This window comes from Rhinolophus sinicus, linkage group LG01 (assembly GCF_036562045.2).
Source record: "Rhinolophus sinicus isolate RSC01 linkage group LG01, ASM3656204v1, whole genome shotgun sequence".
In the NCBI taxonomy this organism is placed as follows: Eukaryota; Metazoa; Chordata; class Mammalia; order Chiroptera; family Rhinolophidae; genus Rhinolophus; species Rhinolophus sinicus.
Window position 1 is genome coordinate 102,522,974 of NC_133751.1, and position 8,778 is coordinate 102,531,751.

The 8,778-nt window shown below is 47.0% G+C and overlaps 1 long non-coding RNA gene across 1 annotated transcript; it reads left to right on the forward strand.

Moving 5' to 3' along the window:
- The first annotated feature begins 920 nt into the window (after window positions 1–920).
- LOC109456519 (spermatogenesis-associated protein 31D3) lies at window positions 921–8,554 on the forward strand. The gene is made up of 6 exons (XR_012494156.1): window positions 921–974; window positions 3,393–3,500; window positions 4,220–4,265; window positions 4,833–4,893; window positions 5,177–5,243; window positions 6,249–8,554. It is a non-coding gene; the product is annotated as a spermatogenesis-associated protein 31D3 (long non-coding RNA).
- Window positions 8,555–8,778: the final 224 nt, after the last annotated feature.

The window sequence follows — 8,778 nt, forward strand, 5'->3', positions numbered from 1 at the left end:
CCTGCCAGTGGGGGGGGGGGCATAAAGGTTCCTTGTCTTCTTACAAATCCTTAAAGTTACCTTGAAAACCTGTTCAGACTGTTTCCTGTCTTTCACATAAATTATGAGCCTTCTCCCTGTGCTACTGGGGACACAAAGGTCAACTGCATGATTTCTGCCTCCAAGAGCTGACAGTCTGATGGGGAAATGATCACCGAAAGAGGTAACTGTAACACAGGTGATAGGAGCGTTCTAAAGCTTGGGGACTAAGTGCCAGGTGAGCAGAGGAGAGGGGATGTTTAGTTATGTTGGTGGGAGGGAAGGGTGGCTTCTGGGGGGCACGGGATGGGGCAAGATTACTGAGGAGTTGGCACAGAGATGACATTGAAATTGAACGTTGAAGGATTACCTTGGACAGTGAAGGGAACCTGAGAAGGTCTGTGTGTATCTGTGTGTGTGACTGTGTGTGTGTGTCTGTGTGTATGTGTCTGTGTGTGTGTGTCTGTGTGTATGTGTCTGTGTGTGTCTGTGTGTATATGTCTGTGTGTTGTGTGCATGTGTGTATGTGGTATGTCTGTGATGTGTGTGTGTGTGTGTGTGTGTGAGGGGGTGGGGGTAACACAGGGAAGAACACAGAACTCTGCCCTCATCTGAATGTAGAAAGAGAAAGAGACTTGCATTGTTGGAATGTGGGAACCAACTGGAAGGGTGGGTTGGGGAAAGAAGACTTGAATAAGACCAACTTCCCAATTTCATCACTGAGAAACCACTAGGATATGGAAAGTCTAGGTGGCCCTCTTGAAGTTCACAAAGATAAGAAGGCAGGGTAACAGGAAGTGATGCAAAGGGGAACAACGGTCCTGTGAGACGCTAAGCATTCCGGACAAAGCATACGGTTTCCCTAAGACTGTGGATGATTTCATCGTGGTTTTAGACTGTAAATGTCAGATAATGTAGCACAAGGCCCTGTCTTCACAAAGATGTCAGAGGAGATGGTACGTTAATGGTCTATGCAGACGGGTCAGCGTGGGGGATGTGAGCCTGAGGCTCGGGGCTCCAGTTGTGATCTGACATAGGATCACTGCTTCTTCAGCTTTTATTTTCAGTATTTTTATTTCCAGATTTGTTTGGGTGAATCATTTTTATCATATGATATTCTGTGTTCTATATACTTAAGGCTGATTTCATTGGCCTGAGGTTAATTTTTTCGTCTTGAGGAATATAACTCCATTTTCATTGAGAGACTTGGGGGAAATTTTACTTTATTGCCAGTTTTAAGTAATTTCAGGATTCTATATTTCAATTACAATTACATCTGCCAGAATTTAGAAACTGAAATATACAATATGCATGGGCTGAATACTTGCCATTGGGCAATCTCAGTGAGCATCTCAGCTGTCTCTGTCCTGCTCAGTGCCCAGCACCAACTGGGCACCCTGCCTGCTGATGTCCAAGGCACCAGCAGGTCCGCGAGAAGCCCAGCTCTGTCTCTCTGGACTTGGGCGATCCCTCCCTCCCCTTCCCCGTTCAGGCCTAGGGATGCTGAGGTCTCCCTATTGTTGCTGGTTCTGCTGCTTTGCATCTTTGATCAGTTGGGTACATCTCACCTCAGCCCACGTCTGGGTAAACTCTTCCTTTGCTCTCTGAACAGTGAGATTTTCCTGCAGGAACCAACTGATGCTTATTTAGGTATATTCACCGAAAGCATATTAAAGATACGTATATGATGCTTTGCATTCAAATAGAACGTTTATTACATGAACTGATCAGTGGGGGTACAACCAGCAAACGGCCACATATTGTATGATTCCATTGTATGAAATATTCAGAATTCACCAAACTACAGAGTAAGTAGGTGAGTGGTCATTAGGGTGGGGGGGAAATAAGAAGTTTGAAGGGCGAAGGCTAAAGGGAACAGAGTTTCTTACTGAGTGTGGAATGTGCTCTAAAATTGATGGTGGTGATGGATGCACACCATTGTGATTATACTAAAAGACATTGAATTGTACACTTTTAATACGTAAATTGTATAATATGTGAATTATATCTCACTAAGTTTTTTTTAAATAAATAAAGTTTATAAGAGATTCATTCATAGTTGCCCAAACTGGGAAGCAACCAAAATGTCCAGGGTGAATGGATAAAGCAACTGTGATACAACCAGATAATGGAATATTATTCAGCAATAAAAAGAAATGAGTTATTAAGCCATGAAAAGATATGGAGGAAACTTAAATGCATATCACTAAGTGAAAAAAGCCAACTTGAAAAGGCTATGCCCTGTGTGATTCCAGCTACATGGCATTCTAGGAAACCAAAACTCTGGAAACAGTAAAGACATCAGTGTTTTCCCTAGAATAGGGAGGGAGGGGTATGAATAGGCATAAAACAGAAAATTTTCTGGGAAGTGAACTTTCTCTGTTTGAGATTATAAGGGGGAACACATGTCATTATACATTTGTCTAAACCCATAAATGTGCAACACCAAGAGTGAACCTCATGTGACCTATGGACTGTGAGTGATAACGATGTGTCCGTGTAGGTCCTCGCATTCTAATCCTGTCCTGTCTGGTCATGCATGGTGATAGTGGGGAGTGTGTGTGTGTGTGTGTGTGTGTGTGTGTGTGTGTGTGTGTATGTGGCATGTCCAGAAAGTGTTTGGGCAGTTTAACCTTCATTAATGTCACACTTACCCCCAAGACCATTGGAAGGTTTAATTCTTTACATTTATTTTGTACTGAGTTCAGTTTTGTGAATGTTGAACAATGAATTATACATTTAATTATTTGAGTCAGCCTCTCTGATTGGAAAGGCTAACTGAAATAAACTAAAACTTGCTTTTCAACATTCATAGAACTAAGTATAAAAAAACTTGAAGTTATATACCTGGTTCACGTAAGGCAAAACATTGTATAGGAAAGATGGATTGGAGGACATATATGACCCTGAGTGTAAATGTCTGGGTTCAAGCAAACATTCCAGGCAGTATTTCAGACTTCCACGGTAGTGGACATGGTTAGGCCCAAGTCAAGGTCTCCACACGGTAAAGGGGGACCCAGGTCATATCTGGGTTACAGGTGAAACAAGGAGAACCTTTCTGTAGGGTAAATATATGATGAAAGATGGATTGGAAAATAGGATGGCAGCCGAGGGCAGAGGGACCTAGAGGCCCAAGAGGGGTGGAGGGATCTGCTGGTCTGGTGGGTGGGGGGGCGCTGTGTCACAACCCTTTGTGACTCTTCAATGGTCTGGGAGGCAGGCCTGGCAATAAAGTTAAGAGTCTGCACTGTCACAGCTCAGTTGCCTCAGGCAGCTTGGCGATTCGGATAATGGATTTCCCACAATGGAATGTGTTTGTATTTCTGAATAGCCTTCTTGAAATTTGTGTGCGCTTCTGCTCTGTCTCATTGCAGGTTCTCCTCACTTGTCTGTGGGGTTTGTGTTCGCTCCTTCTGTTCCTGTGCTACCTGGCGGAGATTCCACCTTTACCACCCGTCCGGGAAACCAAAAACATCCCAAAGGTAAGGAACCCCGAGGAGGCCCAATAGATTTTGTTTAGTGTTGTGCCCATTTCTACTCCCACTTTTGAAAATGAGCATGGCTGCCTCAGAGCAACACCTGAGGTGGGGAGTCTGAGAGAATAGAAGATCCTTCTAGGAGAATAGGTTCAGCTGGGCCTGTTTCCTTGGTAGCTCACAGACAATGTGCATGTGGTAGAGGACTGATTCCAGGATCAAACCCAAAACATTGATCTCCTGGCCCTGCCTTGGGTTATTCAGAGGGTTTGGGATCCCTGCAGGAGAAGCGTGTTCCCCAGCACTTCATCAGGAGTCATATTCCCATGTCAGGCATCACTCCATAGAGCCTTCCTCCGTGTTGGGCTGATCAGGAGGGCAGCGCTGAGCCTCTGAGAGCCTCTGAGCAGAGGCTGAAGCCTGAGCTCTGCCCAGGTTACAGGGTCCTAACTGAGGGAGCAGCGATGCGACTGTTGGCCTCAGATTCTCTGCCCTCCTTGAGCAGAGGACTTCTGACTGAGAATACCAAGTGTGGACCTCATGGACAAAACCTTCCTTGAGTTTTTCAAAGAAGGGAAAATTGAAAACATTTTGAACCCATAAAAATACATCAAAGGAAGGAACACAAAGTTCTAGTAATTAAAATAGAGTCATGTTATTCTGGGATCATGAAAGTCTAAGTTTCCTATGGAGAGAAGTGACAGAAATGATTCTCTTCTTCTCAGCACCAGGGCAGAGCTAAGAGAAGAAGCAAAGGTGGGACACGGAAAGGTAAGGTTCTGCCTCTTTCACCTGCGCTCTCTAACTGTGGCCCTTTCTGTCCTTTCCATGTGGTCCCTGGTTCAGGACCTCTGAGGCCATTAGTTGATAGATACAGTCCCTGTCTGAAAACAGAACCATCAGAGGAGAGGCTCCTGGGAAGGCAGTGACAACTAGTCACTTCTCTGATCCCCTGCTCTGCCCTCCCTGGGCATGAGCAGTGATGGACCTGAGCAGGGGACATTGTGCAATAGATGTGGACACTCAGAACTTCTGTCTCTGGACTTTAAGTGCTTTGACCTCTGCGGTGATCAGATTCTGCTCTAATGTAACCACTGACCACTGTGCTTCACAGACTGGTTTTGAGCATCGAATGAGATAATGCTTGTGAAAGTAATTTACAAATGAAGCAACAGACACATGGGAACCTTGTTCGTATTGACATGGATCATTTCACTTCATCGACTGATTCTTGGGGTGTCACAGTCTAGTATCACAATGGTTTCCCGTAGAGGGACTCCTGTATACTACCTGTGCTTCTACCTTCATCCCACATAACTCACTCTCCTGTCTTCCCAGGTTGGAGACATTACCAGAGGAAAGAAGAGGAGAAAACATGGCTGATTTCTATTCACAAAAGGTGAGTAGTCTTCTCTCCCCTTCGGTGATCCCTCTTTAGCATGTTCTGTGCAATTCCAGGTGCTCGGTGCAGCCTTCCATAGTCTTGGGATGGAGTAGCCATAGGAACGGGGGTGGGCATGAAGGCCCGGGGTGAGTGCTATTGGGTGTATTGTGAAGTCAGGAATGTGGAGCAATATGAAGGGCAGCAGGCTTCTTTCAGGTGGCCCCACCCCCACAGGGCCATTAGGGCTTCCTCTCTGTTCTGGTCCTGGCTGTATCTCTGTACTTCTTGTCTCTTGCAGCCCCCTGCACCGGCATCATGATACCACCTGCTTTCATCAGCGGTTACATCTAGACCCCTTCTGTCAGGTGAGCAATAATGCAACTACTGACGTCAATTGTGTACTGTTCCCTGAGGCCCGGAAAGATGTTACTGTCTCAGTGTCCACTTTGGCTTCCACAGATTATGTGATTGAGTCATCCTTCCCTTTGTCAGCGGCCTTCTCAGGAGTCCTGCCAGGAAAATCAATACCAGCCCCTCTGCCTGAGCCTTTTCCCATTGTCCCCCCCCCAATTCTCTCTCCTAATCCAATGACCCCCTTGTCTGTCTTTCCTTCACCCACAACACTGGGTCACTCTTTGCCACCAGAGCCTTTTCCTCACTTGGAATCTGCATTCCCAGTGGGCCATTCCCCACCCCAACCCCTTGTCGCCCCACCACATGGCACTCCATAAGAAGATCATCTTCTTCAGGGGTGTCCAAACTTTTTTCAACGTTTTTCACCAAGGGCCATATGCGGTAAAATACACAAACAGCCTGGCCACTCACTCGAGGTGAAGTACGTATTGCCTCACCTGGTTTATTTAAGTAAACTAAATATGTTTTTGGAATTTACTGTGGGCCAATTAACAATGGATTGCGGACCGCAGTTGGCTTGTGGGCCACAGTTTTGACACCCCTGCTCTTCTTCAACCAGATGCCCCTCTAACTCTGAACACCATCTTTCTTAACCCCTCCCCTTCCCAAGATATCAACCCCTTACCAAATTTGTCCCAGGTAAGGAGTCCAACTAGTTCATTGGCTTGACATCAGGTACCACCAATGCTGTGGACCTCACCACCACCAGCCTACAATTTCACTGTGATTCACTCTAAATAAATTTCCATCCCGTGGAAGCCTGATGCAGAGATGGCATCTCCAGATAGCCCCAATGCATTGTCTACTTCTGTCCTAGTGGTCACAGGTATTGACCATTCCAGCCTGTCACGTGCAAACCTTTCCTGGTGTAGACGTGCTCATGCCAAAGACTCGTTCCCTCCCCCCCTTGGCACAATGTGATTGCAAGCAAGTTTCTTGCCCTCTATTCTTTACAGGCCTCTTTTGCTGGAGATCCTGCAGCCAACCTTATAGGGTGTGGTCAACTTATGTTTCTCAGCCCAGATACCCTGGCATTCCCCGAGAGACAAGTCCAAAAGTGGAGTCCTTCCCTGAGGTGGAAGGGAAAGGGGAAGAAATATGAATTCCTCAAACAACATAGGTCAGACTACCACCTAAATTCTTCACGCAAAGTGTTACACTTAGCTTCTGCTAAGCATGACTCGTTAGTCGCCCTTCCTTTCTGGAGAAACACAGGCACAGCAATGGAATGGCATGTCCACCAGCAGCCCTCACATCCTAGGACCTGGCAGGATGATTGGGTGGAAAACCATATCCATCTTTTCTGGGTTTTCCCATCATTACCCAGTGAGATCTTGCATTTTTCTGTTCATATCTTCAGTGACTATTCATCAGTCTTTACTTTCCACAGAATCACAAATGTTTCCACAGGCCAACTATGCCCAATACTTTCCAATGCCTTCCTTCCATCCTTAACTGGGTGCAGCCTCATCCCTTCCCTCAATCCCTGCCCTAATCCCAACTCCTATGTCTCAGTCAGATCCGACATCTAGTCCACCTTCAATGTACAATCCCAAATGTACCATCTGGTCCTATACCCCAGATTGGCATCTGTGGAGGGTATTTCCATCACCTCAACAACGAATCAGATGATCCCACGTCATCTATAATGCAACACCAGGGATGGAGCCTGTTGCGTCACCAACTTGAATGTTTGTGGGGTTTACCCTCTGTGGCCCAAAGTTCTCAGGAAGACTTTTGTTCTTCCCATCCCAACTCTGCTTACTACCGGCCCTCCCAAGCCCAGGTTTCAACCTCCATCCTTCCTGGAGCATTTCCTCTCAGCATTGAGGTTACTATAAATGTAGAACATCACCATAGAAAGGGGCTCATCCAATACCAGTGGGGCCTGCCCCACAGAATCCATGAGTCTCGGTCACTGATGAGGCCTCTGAGTGATTCTTCAGAGATATCTGAGCTGGAGAGCAACTATGGATTCTCTTGCATATCTGTAGATAAAGAACAGATCAGAAAAACCCTAAATGTAGGATTGAACCAACCCAGAAGCTTTTGTGAGAGGGGCTCACAAGTGCATCAGCTAGAGGAAGATATGGGGAAGGATAAGGGAAACAGTGCAGAGAGTGACCCTGAAGATAATCTGGGTGACTCAGACAGCCCTTCAGATGAAGATCTCATGTATGGCTCTGAGGAAGAACTAGATGGTCCCAGGGTGAGTCCGTCAGACAGCTTGACAGACGAAGCCCTCCTGATTCATGCTCAGGGTGTCTCCAGTGTGGATTTGGGAGCTTCCCAGGGGCTGCCTGTCCATGTGGAGGACCGAGGAGTCATTATGGAGCAGCGGCAGGAGCCTCTGGGCCCTAGGCAGGTGTTCAGGTGATGTAGGAAGAAGATACTCCCACAATCTAATAAGAGAGTGAGTCCTAAAGGCCCCACATCAGAAGTGCTCGGTGGAGGCGATCCAGGGTTGGGAACATCCCAAACTCGATGTTTGGGACGTAGTAAGAAGGTTCAGGACACGGCATTAGAGGAGGTGCTTGGGAGCAAGTCTTCCCAGACCACGTCACAGAAGGGGCAGTCTGCTCCTGAAAGACCATTCAGGAAGCAAATGAGACACTTGTTTCCTTGTCTACATCCTGACAGAGAAGGCAAAAAGCAAGAAAATCCCCAGGAAATGGACAGCCCCGTATCATGTGCACAGAGCAGAGGCCCATTTCAAGGTAGAGATGCCTTGCCCGGGACTACCAGCGATAAGAAAGTCAGGAGAGGCATTGGGAGGTACCTATGGGAGAAACAGGGGCGTCAGCCTGCAGCAGACATCCCCTGCCCCCAAGAGCCCCTTCCCTCCCCAGTGAAGTTTGGGAAAACTCAGCAGGAGGTAGAAGTATGGGTCCAGTTAGGGTTCCCCCGGGGGCCTCCTCTCAACTCCAGGGCTCCCTGCTGTAAAGTGGGAAACAAGAATTCAAGCCAGGAACAAGCTGTCTATTCGGGCGAGACTTCTCCAAGTATTCAACAGAAAAGATACAAGAACAGACAACCCCAGACATTTGCAGCATTTATGCAGCGGCTATTCCATCAGAAGCCCCCCAGTCTAGGCCTCACAGGGAGGCTGTGGCCCATCCAAACCCCACCTGCAGGCGTCGAGCTGGCCTGGAGCCTACGGCTTCTCTCTCTCTCACCACTGCTGAATGCACAGCTTTCTGAGATGTGTCTGTACTATTTTGACACCAAATTGGTTCCAGAATTTCTAGGGGAAATATTTTCCCACCCCCAAGTAATTCCTCCCTTGGGATGAATGTTGATTCTCCCTAATAAATGTCTCTCTAATAACAGTGATATTTTTGCTGTGTGCTGTGTGGGGGACATGGGTTTTGGGTCACTCAGGGCTTGTGCTTAGGGAATGGAAGGAGTTAGTTCAGCCCTTATCGTTTGCTTCCTTTGGCTTCTGAAAGGTGACCAGTCCCCTGCAGCTGTAGCTGAGAAATAGAT